The sequence below is a fragment of the Ambystoma mexicanum genome, chromosome 7p (assembly GCF_040938575.1).
Source record: "Ambystoma mexicanum isolate Mex_15411 chromosome 7p, UKY_AmexF1_1, whole genome shotgun sequence".
Taxonomy (NCBI): domain Eukaryota; kingdom Metazoa; phylum Chordata; class Amphibia; order Caudata; family Ambystomatidae; genus Ambystoma; species Ambystoma mexicanum.
In genome coordinates, this window is record NC_090939.1 from 536435011 (window position 1) to 536453199 (window position 18189).

At 46.9% G+C, this 18189-nt stretch overlaps 1 protein-coding gene across 2 annotated transcripts in view; it reads left to right on the top strand.

Moving 5' to 3' along the window:
• The window catches only part of LIG4 (DNA ligase 4), a 118796-nt gene that overhangs the window by 44139 nt on the left and 56468 nt on the right, over positions 1 to 18189 (top strand). The window contains exon 2 of one of the 2 annotated variants that reach the window (XM_069636573.1): positions 2740 to 2859. The exons of the other annotated variant lie outside the window; for it this stretch is intronic. The gene's annotated coding sequence lies outside the window, so the exon portion shown is untranslated. The remainder of the gene's footprint in view (positions 1 to 2739; positions 2860 to 18189) is intronic. 2 annotated transcript variants of the gene reach the window in all.

The window sequence follows — 18189 nt, forward strand, 5'->3', positions numbered from 1 at the left end:
ACTTCCAAGACGAGCACGTTGCCCCTGAGCTATCCTCCCGAGACATGGGGGGGTTATTGGCCCATAATTCCTTGGGCACTTTCTCAAAATCCTTGTAACAATGTGTTGCTACTTTTTTAACCAATCATTATTGGGGGGGGGCTCTCTGTATTGGCATGGGATTCTTGTCTGAAAAGTAACCTCATTGTCCTCATCCTGGAACAACTGTTTGTCAGTAATATTGGTCAGTCGCAACGCTGGGTCAATCGCTAAAACTGCACGCCAGTCCATCCCTTTTTCATCTATCACATGCAAAATGACTCTGTCCTCCCTCGGTACTACTGCTTCTATGTGTATCATAATAGCAGTTGCACATTAAAAGTCTGTTGCTACCTTAGGTCTAAACAAATACTCTGGGCAACTGTAACACGTTTTCCTTTATTCTGGGGACCCATCCAAACAATGCCTGTACTCCATGGGGGAACAAGTCTGCCGTAAGTAGCAATCCTTTCAGACCTCTCCAGCCACAAAATGCTTGAATGAATTTTTTTCACTCACATAATGAATGCCTGGTGTGGTACACACTATGCCCTTCTCTGTCAATGAAATGGCCATATTCAATTTGTGCATCAAATCTCTCCATAAATTATTCACTGGTGTGCTTCGTGAACATAACAAATGTAGTGACAATGTACATGACCCAATTGTAACAGGTACAACTTCTGTAAAATAAACCGGCATCATAGCCCTAGAGAATTCCTGTGTCCATTATCAAGCCTGACAACGTGAATTCCCCCTCTGTGATGCAGGACCTATTAGCCCTTGTATCTACTAAGAAAGATAATGTCTTATTCCCCATCCTCACTCCCACCCTCTGTGCCTCTTGTGGGTCTTGAGTTACTGATAGTACTATACACACCATCACCCCCTATGGGCTGTCCTATTATGGATAAATGTTTGTGCCTGTAGGTGAAAAAGTATTCCCTCCTGTAACTACGCACCCCCCAAAATGTGGCACACCAGCTGGTATCAAACCTTTGTTTCGCTGTTCTGCTGTCTGCTGTGGTTTTAAGGCATTTGGTTGCTGTACGTGAGGTTGTATCTGCTGCTATGTGTAATCAAAAATATGTGTTGGGGCATATGGCATCTACTGTGCTTGCGGTGCATCATATGACTACATGGTCTGCTGCTGTGGAGGGTACGTGGGTGCAAGATGTGCTGTCGTTCCAAACCCTGAGGTGCCAATCCATATGGCACCATCCCTGTGCTTCTGCATCCTTTCACATAATGTCCTGTCATCCCACATGTTCCACATTGTTCTCCAAAATTCCCATAGCCACCAAATCTCAGTCTACCTCCGTCAAATCCTCCTCCATATGTCTGTCCAAATCCTCCTTCCCGTCCTCTTTGCAAGTTCCCTCTCCCTCTGGGATAATACAGTTTTTCTCAGGCTCCTCCGTTAAATCCCATTGGAACTACTTGCTGGATATTATTCTTCTCCTGTAACTGTGACCACTGTGCCTTCTACTGCTCTTTTCGCCAATTTTATAAAAAAAAATTCACCAATTTTCACCCTACCTTCTATTTTCCTCCTTTCCTTCTCCTGTTTGTACCTACACAAATTGACAGTATGCAGTTGTATTTCGGGTCATGTTTTCATCTCAATCCCCACTACATTTCGCAATGATTTTGCATACTCTCAGGAAGGCTTTGGCATACGATGTGATAAAATCTGGGAATATTTTTGACCCATCCCTCCCTTGTTTCTGAGCGCCACTTTTCTTTCATCTCCTCAATGTACTGTGCTGGGTCCTCATCTGGCTTAAGTTTCCACGTCATTATGCCAGTCATGCCTGACATATCTAAATACATTACTCTTGATCCCTTTCACATATTTGCCCTACAATTTTTAAACAGTGATTCATCGTGCTGATTACCCATTAGTTACTCATGCATATCCTGCCCTTCTCTACAGATCATCTGCTGGGTCTCCCACTATCGAAGCAAATCATCTCTTCATGTCCCCCACGTCCAAAGTGATTCCTGCTGTTCTTTTCTGCAGTTCATGAATCCTCTTTCCCGCCACTGCTGTAAGGGACGGCAATAATGCAATTATATTGTCCTTATCTGTCTGGGGCCACGGGATGCATTGTGTTAATTCTATAACAAGGGAAAGTGTGTACTCTGTTTTGTGCACATGGTTACAATCCTCACTTTTTTCCTGTTCACGCGGCGGTCGGGCAGGCCTCCAAGCCTATCTCTAAATAATGATTCTCTTCTCTCATTTACCGGTGGTGCAGGAAACAGTGGGCCTGGGTAGCCCCATCTCTTCCACTTGCTGGTCGTCACCCTGAATATTGTCATATTCCTCAGTATCCTCCCATTCCTCTTCCCCCTGCGCTGAAGCGTAAGCAACACTGGGAGGGCATCCCACACTCAGAACAATCTTTCTACTCCTTATTGGTTCACTTACTTCGACTGGCACACTTGGCCTGTCCCCCACTAACTCTGCACAGTAACCTCTGCTGGCAGTGTCACCTGGGGGTCCTCGGCAGCTATGCTGTCTATTTTAAACATAATTTGTCCTGCTCCTCATTTATCAGGAGTTTTCCCTATTCTTGCTTGCCTCTTTTTCAAGCTCCTTCACTTCTCGCACCTGGTTCTCTAAATGCCGCTGTATGCCATTCTCTACGTGCAACGCAAGAGCTGTTCATTTTTCCTCTTTTACCTGTTCTGTCTCTTTGTCACTGTCTTTGTCAGGTGGCATAAACCCGGGATTAGTATATCCCACAGCTAGCTGTAATGGAAACTATCCGACCACAGTCGATGCTGGGACGCATTGCGGAAGAGGAGGAGGAGGTGGAGCAGCAGCAGTTGGCGGTATGCGTATTTTATCGCACTTCACATTGCTACAATCAAACTTGCTTTCCTCCTCCATCCTCAAACATCTTCCACATTTTGAGAATGCTTCATCTATTTTTTTAAACTTCCCTTGCATGTCACGGTCAAATGTGTGTACATGTACTGCAGCGCCTCCTTTGTGTGTATTCCTTCCCTGGGCCATGGCCTAAACATTTTACCTGTCATCTCCTATGCCCATTGTGTGTGATACTTAACTATTTTGTCCTAATATTGGGGGGGCCCGCATTTTCCAGTATGAGAAACTATTATATCTGCAGGCAGCGGGTTCATCTATGGAGTAAGCCATGCCCCCAGCATATGCCAATCTCTTTATGTTTCATTTAGAAATACAAACAGTCCTAAAACATCCACATTGGTCAACCAGTCTCTTGTTCTGGAAACAATACATCAGTGATGTATTTGTTATCTGGAGAGGCAATCATAGTGAGCTGGGTGGATTCCTGACATACTTAACTCTATGCATGAACGAATACAATTCACTATGGAAGTGGGCAATCCCAAATTACATTTCCTAGATGTAGAATTGGAGCTCAGGGATGGAATTTTGGTAACCAATATCCTTCACAAACCAATAGTCGTCAATAATTCACTGCACTATCTGAGTGAACATCCACGACATCTGAAAGATCTCCCTTTATAAGTCAATTTTTGAGATTAAAGCGAATTATCTCTGATGAAAATACATTTCAAATGGAAAATGAGAAACTTACTACCAAGTATCTACAAAGAGGATACCCAGGAAGTATCATTACGAAATCCGAGACTAAAGCAAGGCAAATGGAACGAGAGGATTGTCTCAAAGTTATTCCTTTTTTATACACTTTGACATTTTCAAGTCAAATCCATCATGTGACCCGGCTTATCAAAAAGAATTGGAAGTTAATACAATTGGATACCCAGCTTGAACAACTTTTTCCAGCACCTTTTCGAGCACCTCCACTTATAACTTACAAAAGAAGGAGAAATCTTAGGTATCAATTGGTGAAGGCTGAAAGAACTAAACGCGATTCTCAAACTACACTACAGAGGAGGAAGAGAGGGACATTCCCCTGCCTACATTGCAATAATATCATAAAGGGCAACTATGTGAAACACATTAACATTATTAATGTAATCACATTAATGTCGGGCAAATCTCTGAATTTTTCGGTATTCTCCAGAAACCCTATATATAAAGCAACAGTTTCAATTATTAAATCGGGATTAAGGGTATTTTGGAATTGTGTATTCTGTGAATGAAATCACGTTTCGAGACTTACACGATTTGCTGAAAACCACACACGTTAGTCAAGTTGTGAAGCTGGTGTTTGAGTCCAGGCTGCAATTTAGACACTGCACCACATATCTTCTCTCCTCTACTTGATATAAATATGTGGTAATGGCTGGCTTCCGCTGGTTACCATAATGCTCTTCTTTAAAGAGATGACTTGAAAAATGTAGCATGTGAAGGACACTAAGCACAAACACATGGAAGCCAGTCCTTGTTCTTGTGTGGCACAGTTAGTTTCCTTTGATTTATTTTACGTTTTGACATTGTTGTTTCCTTTGGCATATGCATCTCATTAGTTATTCTGGTGGCCCTGGACAGCTACACCACATGTCAAACCTTTATTTTAATGGCACACTTGGATGTCCTCATGGAGCCTCGCTAATCTGGGTTGCTCCCTAAGGCCAATTATGTAGAAGACTGATGTGTACTGTGAGGGGTCAGAAATGAGAGGTGGACACAAAGTTGTAATGTTTTCAGCATCAGATATATTTAAAAAAGGATTGGATAAAAGCATTTCGGTCCATATTCTAAGAAGAGTTTTCCTACCTTGGAAACGAAAACTAAAGATCAGTCGTTGTCTTGTCAAAATTATACTAACCGTCCTTGGGTTCAAAAGGTATCTGACTCTCACACTATAAATTAACAATTAACGTTGTGTGTTAAGTGTATTTGTTATCTGTTTTGAGTATGTAAATATGTGTAAAATGAAATGGGCAAATCCAACAAATAGTCTCTGAATCTGGGGTCTGGTTTCTCTTCAGCAGGACTTTAAAATAGTAAGGGTGTTTATTTCAAACAATGTGCCTTTAAGAGTAGATGAAATGGCTCTTTATCGTGAGTCTTTTAAAAGTGAATGGAATGTCTCTTTGCTGTTCAGGATGACACTACGTACCTTTTCTTTTTCTATACGGGTTTAGATCTCCTGGTGTACTCTCCTGCCATGTATTGCTTCTATAAAGTATTTTCCTTTCACAGTATTTTCCTTTCACAAGGTCTAGAGCATGGGTGCACAACATACGGCCTGCGGGCCAGTTGCGGCCCGCCATGCCCTTTTGACCGGCCCGCGAGGCACAAAGACTTTCCTAATGGAGGGCGGCCCGCGGCCGCCCTCCATTAGGAAAGTGTTTGTTGTCTTCCGGGCCGGTGAAAACACTGGCCCTCATTGGCTCAGCACACACACGCATCACGTCGCTCCTACGAGCCACGTAATGCGTGTGTGCTGCACCAATGGAGGGCCAGCACTACGGCTGGCGTGGCCCATAAGGCTTGATGCCGGAAGGCATTTCAGCCTTGGACCACGCCAGCCGTAGTGCGATTCCAGTGACTTCCAGCTTACCTGCCTGCCTGCCTTCCAGCACGTCTCCGGTAAGTGGTCTGTTTGTGTTTGTGTGTCGGGTTTGTTTTGCTTTATGTTTGTGTGTATGAATATTTGTGTTTGAATGTATTTGAGTGTATGTTGAGATGCGGGGGTGAGGGGGTGTGTCGGATGTGTATGAATGTTTGTGTTTGAATGTATTTTGTGTGTATGTTGAGATGCGGGGGTGGGGGGGTGTGTCGGATGTGTATGAATGTTTGTGTTTGAATGTATTTTGAGTGTATGTTGAGATGCGGGGGTGGGGGGGTGTGTTGGATGTGTATGAATGTTTGTGTTTGAATGTATTTTGAGTGTATGTTGAGATGCGGGGGTGGGGGGGTGTGTCGGATGTGTATGAATGTTTGTGTTTGAATGTATTTGAGTGTATGTTGAGATGCGGGGGTGAGGGGGTGTGTCGGATGTGTATGAATGTTTGTGTTTGAATGTATTTTGTGTGTATGTTGAGATGCGGGGGTGGGGGGGTGTGTCGGATGTGTATGAATGTTTGTGTTTGAATGTATTTTGTGTATATGTTGAGGTGAGGGGGTGTGTCGGATGTGTATGAATGTTTGTGTTTGAATGTATTTTGTGTGTATGTTGAGATGTGGGGGGGTGTGAATGTTTGTATTTGAATGTATTTTGTGTGTATGTTGAGATGCGGGGGTGGGGGGGTGTCGGATGTGTATGAATGTTTGTATTTGAATGTATTTTGTGTGTATGTTGAGATGTGGGGGGGTGTGAATGTTTGTATTTGAATGTATTTTGTGTGTATGTTGAGATGCGGGGGTGAGGGGGTGTGTCGGATGTGTATGAATGTTTGTATTTGAATGTATTTTGTGTGTATGTTGAGATGTGAGGGGGTGTGAATGTTTGTATTTGAATGTATTTTGTGTGTATGTTGAGATGCGGGGGTCGGGGGGTGTCGGATGTGTATGAATGTTTTGATTTGAATGTTTTTTGTGTGCTGAGTTGGGGGTGGGGGTTCGGGTCTGTATGGGTGCTTGTTTGAGAGTTTGCTGATTTGGGGGGGTGGGGGGTTCGGGTCTGTATGGGTGCATGTTTGTGTGTGTGCTGAGTTGGGGGGTGGGGGTTCGGGTCTGTATGGGTGCATGTTTGTGTGTGTGCTGAGTTGGGGGGGGTTGGGGGGTTCGGGTCTGTATGGGTGCATGCTTGAGTTTGTGTGTGTGCTGAGTTGGGGGTGGGGGGTTGGGGTCTGTATGGGTGCATGTTTGTGTGTGTGCTGAGTTGGGGGGTGGGGGTTCGGGTCAGTATGGGTGCTTATTTGAGAGTTTGCTGAGTTGGGGGGGTGGGGGGTTCGGGTCTGTATGGGTGCATGCTTGAGTGTGTGTGTGTGCTGAGTTGGGGGTGGGGGGTTCGGGTCTGTATGGGTGCATGTTTGTGTGTGTGTTGATTTGGGGGGTGGGGGGTTCGGGTCTGTATGGGTGCATGTTTGTGTGTGTGTTGATTTGGGGGGTGGGGGGTCCAGGTCTGTATGGGGGCATGCTTGAGTGTGTGTGTGTGCTGAGTTGGGGGTGGGGGGTACGGGTCTGTATGGGTGCATGTTTGTGTGTGTGTTGATTTGGGGGGTGGGGGGTTCGGGTCTGTATGGGTGCATGTTTGTGTGTGTGTTGATTTGGGGGGTGGGGGGTTCAGGTCTGTATGGGTGCATGCTTAAGTGTGTTTGGGGCATAGTGTTTGGTTGGGGGTGAGGGGGCCATGGGGCATAGTGTTTGGTTGGCGGTGAGAGACAGGGGGCATAGTGTTTGCTTGGGGGGTGAGGGACAGGGGGCATAGTGTTTGCTTGGAGGTGGGAGCCATGGGGCATAGTGTTTGGTTGGGGGTTAGGGGGGTGAGGGGGCCATGGGGCATAGTGTTTGGTTGGGGGTGAGGGGGCCATGGGGCATAGTGTTTGTTTGGGGATGAGGGGGCCATGGGGCATAATGTTTGGTTGGGGGTGAGGGACAGGGGCATAGTGTTTGCTTGGGGGGTGAGGGACAGGGGGCATAGTGTTTGGTTGGGGGTGGGGGCCATGGGGCATAGTGTTTGGTTGGGGTGGGAGCCATGGGGCATAGTGTTTGGTTGGGGGTGAGGGGCCCATGGGGCATAGTGTTTGGTTGGGGGTGAGGGGGCCATGGGGCATAGTGTTTGGTTGGGGGTGAGGGGGGTGAGGGGGCCATGGGGCATAGTGTTTGGTTGGGGGTGAGGGGGCCACGGGGCATAGTGTTTGTTTGGGGTTGGGAGCCATTGGGCATAGTGTTTTGGGGTGACGGGGCTATGGGGCATAGTGTTTGGTTGGCGGTGAGGGACAGGGGGCATAGTGTTTGGTTGGGGATGAGGGGGCCATGGGGCATAGTGTTTGGTTGGGGGTGAGGGGGCCATGGGGCATAGTGTTTGGTTGGGGTGAGGGACAGGGGGCATAGTGTTTGCTTGGGGGGTGAGGGACAGGGGGCATAGTGTTTGTTTGAGGGTGGGGGCCATGGGGCATAGTGTTTGGTTAGGGTGGGAGCCATGGGGCATAGTGTTTGGTTGGGGGTGAAGGGGCCATGGGGCATAGTGTTTGGTTGGGGGTGAGGGGGCCATGGGGCATAGTGTTTGGGTGGGGATGGGAGCCATGGGGCATAGTGTTTGGTTGGGGGTGAGGGGACCATGGGGCATAGTGTTTGGTTGGGGATGGGAGCCATGGGGCATAGTGTTGCACTCCAAGAGTGAACTCAATAATAAAGCTAAAACAGGCACAGTTAGGAGATGTACATCCTTTGCTTTTTTGAGGAAACCTGACTCAACGAAGGCCATACTCCTCTTGGGTAACCCAAACAGCAAACTATAGCAGTCCAAAATAACGGAATGCCCAATCAAGGGTCAATAAAATATATATAATTTAATTAAACAGACGATATACAATAACTAAATCGAAATAAATGATAGCAATGGAAAATGTGTAGTACAAAATGTAAGTTTGAAATGCAATAAAAATCGTTACCCCTCAAAAACATATCTTTTTCCATGTGTTTAATACAAATTGGGGGTTGAAAAAGCCTCCTGACATGTCCCGCCTACCGCCCCGCCCACTTTTACTTTTCGGCCCACTATAGCCCTCGTGTAAGGTACTTTCGGCCCTCTGTCAAAATCAGTTGTGCACCCCTGGTCTAGAGGATTTACCTGGTATACTTCCCTGCCAGGAATCCTCTCCTCTGAGTCTCACCGATCCCCTGGTATACTCCCCTGCCAGGTATCCTTTCTCAAAACATCCAACTGTCTGATGGTCTCCCAAATGGACTTCTCACAATGTTCTCCTCCCCTTATGGTTCTTGCAGAATTACCTGGTATACTCCCATGCCAGATATCTCTCCCCAAAAAGGATTGATCACCTAATGGTTTCTCTCACCAGGACTTCACATAATGTTCTTTAGTATTATTCAGTTTTACTTCTTCACTGTTTATACTCCTTTAGTTCAGGCACTACTAGTTCCAACTTCCCCCATATTGACATCTCATATATGGGCATTATTGATACACTTTTGCTTTTGGCAATGCTTGTTCACTTTTCATAGAAGGAAACTTGTGCAAGCCTTTCAACTTATTCCTCAACATTCACTTGCTGAGGATAACCTCCACTCCAGCTTTCCCCATATTGCTCTAGCTTCACGTGAGGACTTGCATAAATTCTCTTCAATTGACTTGGTTGGTATTCAAATGACTTATTTGTTTGTCCAAATACCTGCCTGTCTACATGCCCCGGGATCCCTAACACTCAATGGCAGAATCACCAGTATAAAAAATAAACAAACAAACAAACCAGTGATTTCTGGTGTCTCTGGACCGTGGCATGCTGCTGCGGTGAAGCTGCGGCTTCTGGAAAGCTTCTCCGGCTTTGCTGGCCCTCACTTGGCTCCAGCATGGGCCCCGCTGTCGTGGGCTGGTGAAATTGCACGGCTGTCGCTGGACTGGGTTCCCAATAGTCTCGCCATGGCTGCTGCCATTCTAGTGGTCCCTCCGAAGCAACAGCAGAACCTTTCCCGGGCTCCCACCTGTCTGACTAGATATACCTCTAACCGAATACTTGTGTCTGCTTTGCCCGGCACGCTTCACCACCTCACGTTTACTTGTGCCGCCAGTATCACTTCCTGCTCTGCAGCTTCCTTATCCCCTTCTGAATGGAAACCCCATCTGCACAGCTAATCTCTATTGTCGTACATTCAGCTTGATGTACCCTTCATTCCTCATCAACTCACTCATCTTCCTCGTCTCAGTACTTGCGGTTTTATGGCACTTGAAGTTCATCGGAGTTTTGTGTTTTGCTTTGAAACTTTATAAGAATAAAAGCCATCAGAAATGGGAGATGTTAAAGGTGTATTATGTATGTGTGTCAATCACCCTAGGAAGGACACCATTCACACCTCATAAAGGGGTTTCCAGATTTTACAGCTGGAGGGATTATAGGGCATTGATCTTGAAGGGAGGAATACCACATCCCTCCTGTTGGAGTCACACCAATCTCCCAGACAGCCATCTCCTCCAATGTCATCCTCCCACTCAATACCACCCTCAAGGTCCCGATCAGGTAGCGGATGCCTCCTCCTGGCCACATGGGAGGCAACTTTAGGCTGGGCACCAGCAATGACTCCACAGGATTCATCACAGCACACATTCACCCACTAGTGTAGACTGCTACTTCACTGGTATTCAGTGGTTGTACTTATCTCTGTGTTTTCTCCAGGACTGCACAATCTTGTTATCAGAGTCTTAGATCAGTCCCACCAACTCTCTCATTTAACCCTGGCGCGCACCTAAAATCCTGAATGTTTGAACCACTCGTGCTTGAAAGGGGTTACATACAACCTGTGTCAAAATGTTTGCTAAACCTGTAGGATTGCAACATATCCAGGACACCCTCCTTCACTAGACTTCCAGACTACTGGGAAGCTAAATCCTTTCCTTCATATCTCTGCACCTTTCCACAAGGCCATTTGCTTGTGGATGATAAAGTGCTGTGTTGTGTTGGTCAGTACTTCATTTTATCAAAAAGTCTTTGATTTCTTGGAATGCCAGCTGGTTGCAGTTGTCAGTCATAGTGATGGGTGGCACACTTCCCCTGCTAAATACCACAGTAAGGAAATGAATAACCTTAGGTTATATTAGCTGAACTCCCTTTATGTTAACAAAAGTTGCATAGTGCATCATCGCTAGTGAGTGGCCTCATGTCCTCAAGAACTGTTGCTTGGATACATCAACTGACTCAACTGACTCAACTGTCATACATGCACTCATTTCAGAGTTTAAATCGTTTTATTTTTAATATAGGATGTTATTCTTTGCAGATCTTCATGGAGGTGCCATAATTGGCTGCAGGTAAAGGGACTACCTCCCAGTCTACATTTCTTAACCCGAGGATTGTTTGGGTCTAGAGTGCACGACTGCTCATAGTGTCTGTTTCTTTTAAATAAACATGTAGAGCCATGTTGGTAAACGCCACAAAGTGGGGGGCGTGGCTAGCAGAGAAGCAATGCGGACTTGAGTTTCCTCAGCTACCGTGACCGCCTCACACATCCTGCTTTTCCAGCCTCTTATTCATCTGCTAATGACTCCAAAAGATCTCAACTAGCACTGTATGCCCTGCAGCATAAACAAGCGAAATCTGGATGCAAACCATGGCTGCTAGACAAAGTTAGAAGCAATCGAAACCCAACGATCTTCCCGGGTGGCAATTCCAAGATGGCTGCATTGAGAGTTGGTTGACTGCAGCCCCAAGCGCGGAGGTGCTGCGTGGTGCACGCCAGAGCCTCGATTGCCTGGTGAAAAGACTGTGACCGAAATCCCTGCAAGCACTGTGAGCCCCGGAGCTGTGCGTCTTGGGCACCGCCGCAGATTACACTACAACTGCGCTGGCACATCTCGAGAACCTGTGTGGAGTGGCTGGACACCATGACTCCTCAGCCCCACTGGGAGGCGGGACACTGCCGAATCATCAAGTTAGCACACGTGGAATTCCACAGACGCCTGGGGGCCGATGAACGGTCCGTGAGCCTTGCCCGGACACAACCGGAGGAAAGCCCGGCGAAGGGGCAACATTGCTAGTGACACCAAGGAAGGGGGTCAACGTTCCGCAATCCATTCCCCAGGCAGCGCTGCAGCGGGCAGCCACCCTGGGAGGAACTATGATACTGAAGGGTGCTTAGGACAACCGCTCCGGTGCTTGGCTGTGAAGCGCTGGAGTTCTCCCGAGGACCCCTTACACACAGCCAGCATCCATGTACCCTGGTGTGGAGGAGATGCACACAGCAGGGAAAAAGCCTGAGAGACATTTGCAATACTATGATTGCAATAAGCTCCGGACATCCAGCTCTTCAGTGCCGAACCTCGGTGAGTGACTCGGGAGCGAAAATATTGTGATATCCCCTGGGCGAGGCAGAAAGCCTGCTCCCATGAGAACTGGAGAGGCACACTGCTGGTGTTTCACTACAGGACACCTGCTTGGAAATGGAGACTTACCTTGAGGCACACATCTGAAGACGAGTGCAAGATCCGCAGTGAGTAACACCAATGTCATAAGGGTCCCGATTGCCTAAGCGTGACCAGATACTCGTGAGACTAAGCAACAGGTGGGGGTGTGCCGGAGCGAATGTGCAGGGGTGCGGCATCGGGTGGAATGAGGGGCAGGGGAATACCCAAACAAAGCCATTACTGATCAATACTCGCAAATGCAAATGCGCTTCCACATAAAGAAGTCCCCTGGCGAGAGAGGCACTCGGCGACTGCCCGGAATAACATATGGGAGACAAGTGGGGTGCTACGACAAAGCAGTGAACTACACCCCTGTGCCCGCTGTGGTCCGTGTGTGCCCCACTGGACCGACCTGGAGGAAGTCCTGCACACTGCTACCAGCAAAGTAGCGCACTTCAGAAGGGAATGATACGGTAATAACTCTCACACACAAAGTGCTGCCTCGCAGGGAAGCCCAGGCAAACACGTTTGTTTCATTACTGCCACAGAATGTGCCCACCAGATGCATGAAGGGTAAACGAGAATGCTGGGGAGAATTGCAAGAAGCAACTCTGACCATTAAAGTAAAAGCCCAAGAAGCCAGTGTGTGACGAATCTCTACATGAGATCTGAAGGATGCGAATCCACTGTCATTGCAACAAGAAAACACACAGCGATATGCAAAAGGAAATAAGCATGTGCATTTAGAAAGAACTGGGCTGAAGTGAACACCTGAACTGGCCATATCAACCGGCACTCCGGGGTAAATAGGCACTTTTCCCCATTGAGGGTCAGCAGGCTCACTAGCGGGTGAATCTTCATAACCATGGCGACACCACACACTAAGCATTGTAGGAACGGGACACACTGGTTGGTTGCTGGCAAAACCACGAATCGACGCTCACTACGAACACTCCTGACCTAACTGGCCCAGAGACCAGAAAGCTGGCAACAGATATGGGCAAGGACAAAGCGAAAAAGCAGTCCACGCAAAATAGAATTGATCAATATACGACAACGACAGCCCTTGTACACGACAACCGCGGTCTGTCAGGCACAATGGCTGAAGCTGAAAGCACATTATCATTGCAAGACGTTATGACTGCCATTGCAGACTCGCGCGCCTCCATAGAACAAAAAATGGATGGCATAAGCATGGACGTGTCCCTCCTCCGCCATGACCTACAAAAGCTGACTTTGCGCCCCGGGGAGGCAGAACAGCGCATTTCCGGCGCGGAAGACGGAATACACGACCTGCAACAACAACTGATCACTGTCGAGAACCGGCTGAGGATGATGGAGGAGAGAATAGATGAAGGAGAATGGAGATCAAGGCATAAATAACATGTGTACACTCTGCCTACCAAAGAAAGTGGAAGCTCCCAGTATGGAACTTCTTCTGGAACAATGGCTAATGGATATGTTTGAATCGGACTCTTTCTCCAAGTTCTTCTCAATAGAAAGAGCACACTGCATGCCTACGGGCAGACCAGTGCCAGGAGCTCCCCCATGAACTGTAATAGCCAAACTCCTAAATTACAGGGATCGCGATGCGCTGCTCCAGGGAGCACGCGCCAAAGGCTCAATAATGTACAATGGACCCAAGATTGCCTTCTTCCCAGATTACACCAGGGAGGTACAAAAAGCTAGACAATCATTCGATCAGTTCAAGAAGCAACTGCAAACGTTAAATGTCAAATATGGTCTGCTTTTTCCTGCCCAACTTAAAATATATCTCAAGGGCACGACTGTCCACTTTAACAACCCCAAAGAAGCATGGCATTGGGCAGAATAGCATATAGAGGGGGACTGGACAGCTTTCCAGAACAATAGGAACAGGAACCCCCGGGTCCCTCCAGATCAGATATTGCCTCCACCACAACCACTGGCACAAGACCACCCGGGAGAGGGTGGGGATTGAAAACCAGCGCAGGTTGCTCCATCTCACTTCGCTGCTGCTGGATAAGAGGTACAGACAATGACTGCAAAATAAGCTTGAACAGCTAGAAACCTAAGCGACTCCAGTATACCTCGCCATTGAGCGGCCACGGGGAATGTCTCCGCCCCTCCCAACGGAGTGAACAACATCCTAGACCACCTGGTCTGGGATACTTCAGGACACGAGAGTAATTGATATTAGTTAGTGTTTGGTTTTATGACATCTGTCCTTGTTTGACAACTGCCTTTTGTTGTTCGGGCGACAGATGTTTCAAGTTGGGTGGAGTATAGGGTGGGAATTTGGTTCAGTTTGGGTCCAATTTGGGTCCAACATCTTTGGCATACTTTCCTCTTTGACAGCAAATTACACAGCAACACCACAGAGTCCGGGTCTTCCCTCAGCATGCAACTTAAGCAAACACAGCAAGCACTTTTTCTCGACTGCACAGCACATCATGATACCACGAAGCCATACCCTTGACACAGGTTGTCTTCACTCCAAATCGCAATGGCCACACGTAGGAATGTCCCCAAAACCCTTCGGTTCATGACATGGAATGTCAATGATCTCGGCAACGGGCTCAAAAACATCTGGTCATGCAGCTTCTGAACCTCCATACACCAGACGTAGCGTTCCTCACCGAAAATCACCTATCGGGCACGAACTGTAGCTTCTTCAAATGCACCAACTACCGCGTGGCGATACATGCTGGTTTTACCATGGGCTCAAGAGGGGTACTCGTGTTAATTCACAAAAAGCTTCCCTTCACTCTCTCCGGTGTCACTCAGGATACGGGAGGCAGATTTGTATACATAACCAGGTCAATCTGGGATCATACTATCGCAATGTTGGCGGTCTATGCACCACCGACACTGCTGGCCACCCTAATTAGTGACATCACACCCATTAGCACTAGGGACACATCGGATGTTATGATTGTGCAAGGGGATATTAACGAAGTAATGAACATGGAACTAGACCGAACACACCTGCGTGGTAGACACCCCAACACCCACACCAAGCTCGCTGCTTTCACTGATGCTCTGGGACTCCCGGATGTATGGCGTGATTTACACCCAAACACGAGGGAATACTCATATCACTCGGGTGCACACGCCTCGCTCTCGAGATTAGATTATTTCTTCCTTCCATCTGTTGATATTCACAAAGCATGAGCTGCACTTTTGCTCCGTAGGGGCATTTCGTATAATTTCCCTCCTGTTAAGAGTTGAGAACCACCAGAACGAGGCCCCCTCCCTTGTGGCGACTGAATAATTACTACCATGGGTTCCCTGATCTCTTGGAGCAAATTCAAAAGGCCACGAAGACCTACTTCGATTTAAACACAGGGTCTGTCGATGACCTGGGAGTGCTATGCGAGGCATACAAGACGGTACTAAGAGGAGAAATCATCTCTTGGACCTTGGCACACAAAAAGAAACACCAAAATACATTGCGTGAGGCGGAGAGGCAGGTGAAAAAAGTGGAAGAGACTTATCTAGTCTGTGATCAACCCGAAACAAACTGGGCACTTCTACTCACACAGAAACGTTTACAAAACATACTGTGGATAGCGCTAATCAGGCATATAGTGCGATGCGAGCCAGAGTGTATGAGACAGGTGTTAGGACAGTTTTTCTGAAGTGCTACCAACTTCTTCAAAACCATTCAACTGAGGCAGTACAAGACTCCACTCTTAGTATAAGACTGTACCACCTAAGTACATGGCAGCTTAGGCAGAGCAGCCAGGCTTATCTTGGGAGGGAGAGAGGGCAGTAGACACAGTGCAAGTGAAATTGTAATACAAATGATCCAAAGAAACACTGAAACACTATGTATTGTAAAAATAAAGGATGTATTTAAATCCAGGTTGGCCCAGATAAAACTAGGGGTTAAGTAAGTACTAACACATTATATAAAATCACAATATAAAAACACAACACTATACTTGAAATCCACAGACCCAATTATAAACCTTATTTGGAACACCTAACAGTAGTTCTAGTGAAGTCAAAACCTTGTTATACACATTTAGTATTCTTTGGGAGTAAAAGACCAATGGTTACTTTCAGATTGCATTCAGTAATACAAGGGCAGTAGGCCCTTCCAGTTGTACAGTGACTCTTGGAACAAATCACATAAACAGTCAACTGGGCAATATACTTTTGGTGAATAGTGAAACACTTATCCTAGGTGCAGTAAAAACCTATAACTACTTTGTCATAACACACAGTTATACCAGGTGAGTAAAACCTAAGGATGTAATATACCATTACAGATGCTTTTGAAATCAGGGAACCCCCGATTGAGGTAAGCAATAACTCTGGTAACATATTTTGGATGGCACACAGCTAACACAAGGTAAATCAAATCCACATACTTTAACTTCACCATGAAGGGGAAAGTAAAAGCCAATGTCACACTTTACTGAATAGTTATTCTAGGTAGGCAACAACCTAATGTAGACTTATTAAGGACAGGCTAGCAGCAAGTCAGAGGAAGCAAGACCCAGTTGGGGGACACTCGTACAGTTATCCTAACATGACTAACCTGGTGACCAACAGTTGGAGGACACTCATACAATTACCCTACAGGAATAATCTGGTGAAACCAACACATTACTTTTGTAAAGAGGCACAACCTAATCACAGGAGAGTAAAATACCTTCACGTCTACTTTCTATTAGACTGGCAAAACAGTGGCTAAGGAAGAAAAGATGTTAGCCATACTTTTAAGAATAGTGCATCACACATTCAAGATCAGTAAGAACTTTTGTAACTATTCCCTCTTAGATACAGTTACCAACCAACTCTTTAGAAGTAAGTAAAGCACTTGATTTCTTTTCTAGGCAGAAGTCCCAATGCCTTCAAAGTCTTTCCCTTATTCTTGGAGCATGAGTGTTCTCAGTGGCAGAAGGGGGGTGACTGGGACTAGTGACCAACAGGCATTGTTAGAATAAGTTCTTTAGTAGCAAAAGTCAGTTTCCTTAGGAAAACTGGCAAACAGGTGAGTACTTTATTTTAGAGTTAGAAGAGGGTCCAGGGGCTTCACAGAAGACACCCCAGCAGGATTCTAGCAGTGGGACTGGGTGCACCGGATGAGGGACCTCCCAATCACAGAGAACACCCCAGGACTACACAGAACTCCCAACCGGCTTAAGGTAAGTATATACCCAAGCCAACACAGTACCCCAGCAATGAAGAAGAGATTGTAGCAGGAGAACTTCAGGGACTGCAGCCAAATACCCGGTCAGTGGATTCCTTGTCCTGGAGACCGAACACAAGATCTCAGAAGGGATTTTGCAGCAGGGATCTATGAAGAAGGCTCTAGGCAAGATTTCTCTTGTGGCTGAATGCGGTTCTGCAGATTTGGTACCTTTTCAAGGAGCACAGAAGAAGACAGAAAATCGCAGATTAATTCTCGTCGTTTTAAAGGTCCAGCACTCTTGTGAGGGGACTTTTCGGACTCAATTCGTGTCTCTGAAGATACACCAAGATGCCACGACGTTTCAGCGAGATTCGGAAGACTGCACCGCACAGTGGTTGGAGGTCCCAGGATATTGGGGTATTGTAAGAGCGCAAGGTTGCAGCAACCCGTGGGATGGTTTAAAATGCAGGTCTTCTTGAGTCTAGTGGGTCTTACCAGACTCTGGGTTCGGGTCGTCACTTTCGGAGTCCCTAGGTCGATTGGAAGGAAGGGCTGCAGCAGGTTCGGGTTACACAGCAGGCTCTCCGGTCGCTGGAAATCGTCTCCACCGCTTTTCCTTCATCATCCTCTTCAGTTTTCTGTTCCAGTGGTCGACATGACTTCAGCTTCCAGGTTTCCAGTATTTATCAGGAACTACAGAACAACCTCTGCATTCTCTGCCCGCATTTTGCAAGAAAGGGGCGTCTGGTTGTCCAATCAGGACAGCCAGCCCCCCACTGGGATTTGTCCCAGTTGAAGCAAGGCGTAAGACAAAAGAGGGGGACGTTTTGGACTCCTGTCCCCCTTCCTGTGCTTACAGACTGACTGGTGCCTGGGCGGGGTGTCCAGGGGACTCCCGCCGAAGACAAAACTCACACAAAGGAATTTCCCCCCCTGGATATCGGGGGAAGGAACAAGAAACGACAAGAAACACTAAAATGGCAGAAAAAGAAGACTGGGGCCATTTTGGTAACATGAGCACCCATAGGTGCCTTTGCTGCAGCTGTGATCACAGCCCACAGTAAAGGTGCACCAAATTAGTAAAAAGTATCACTGCCA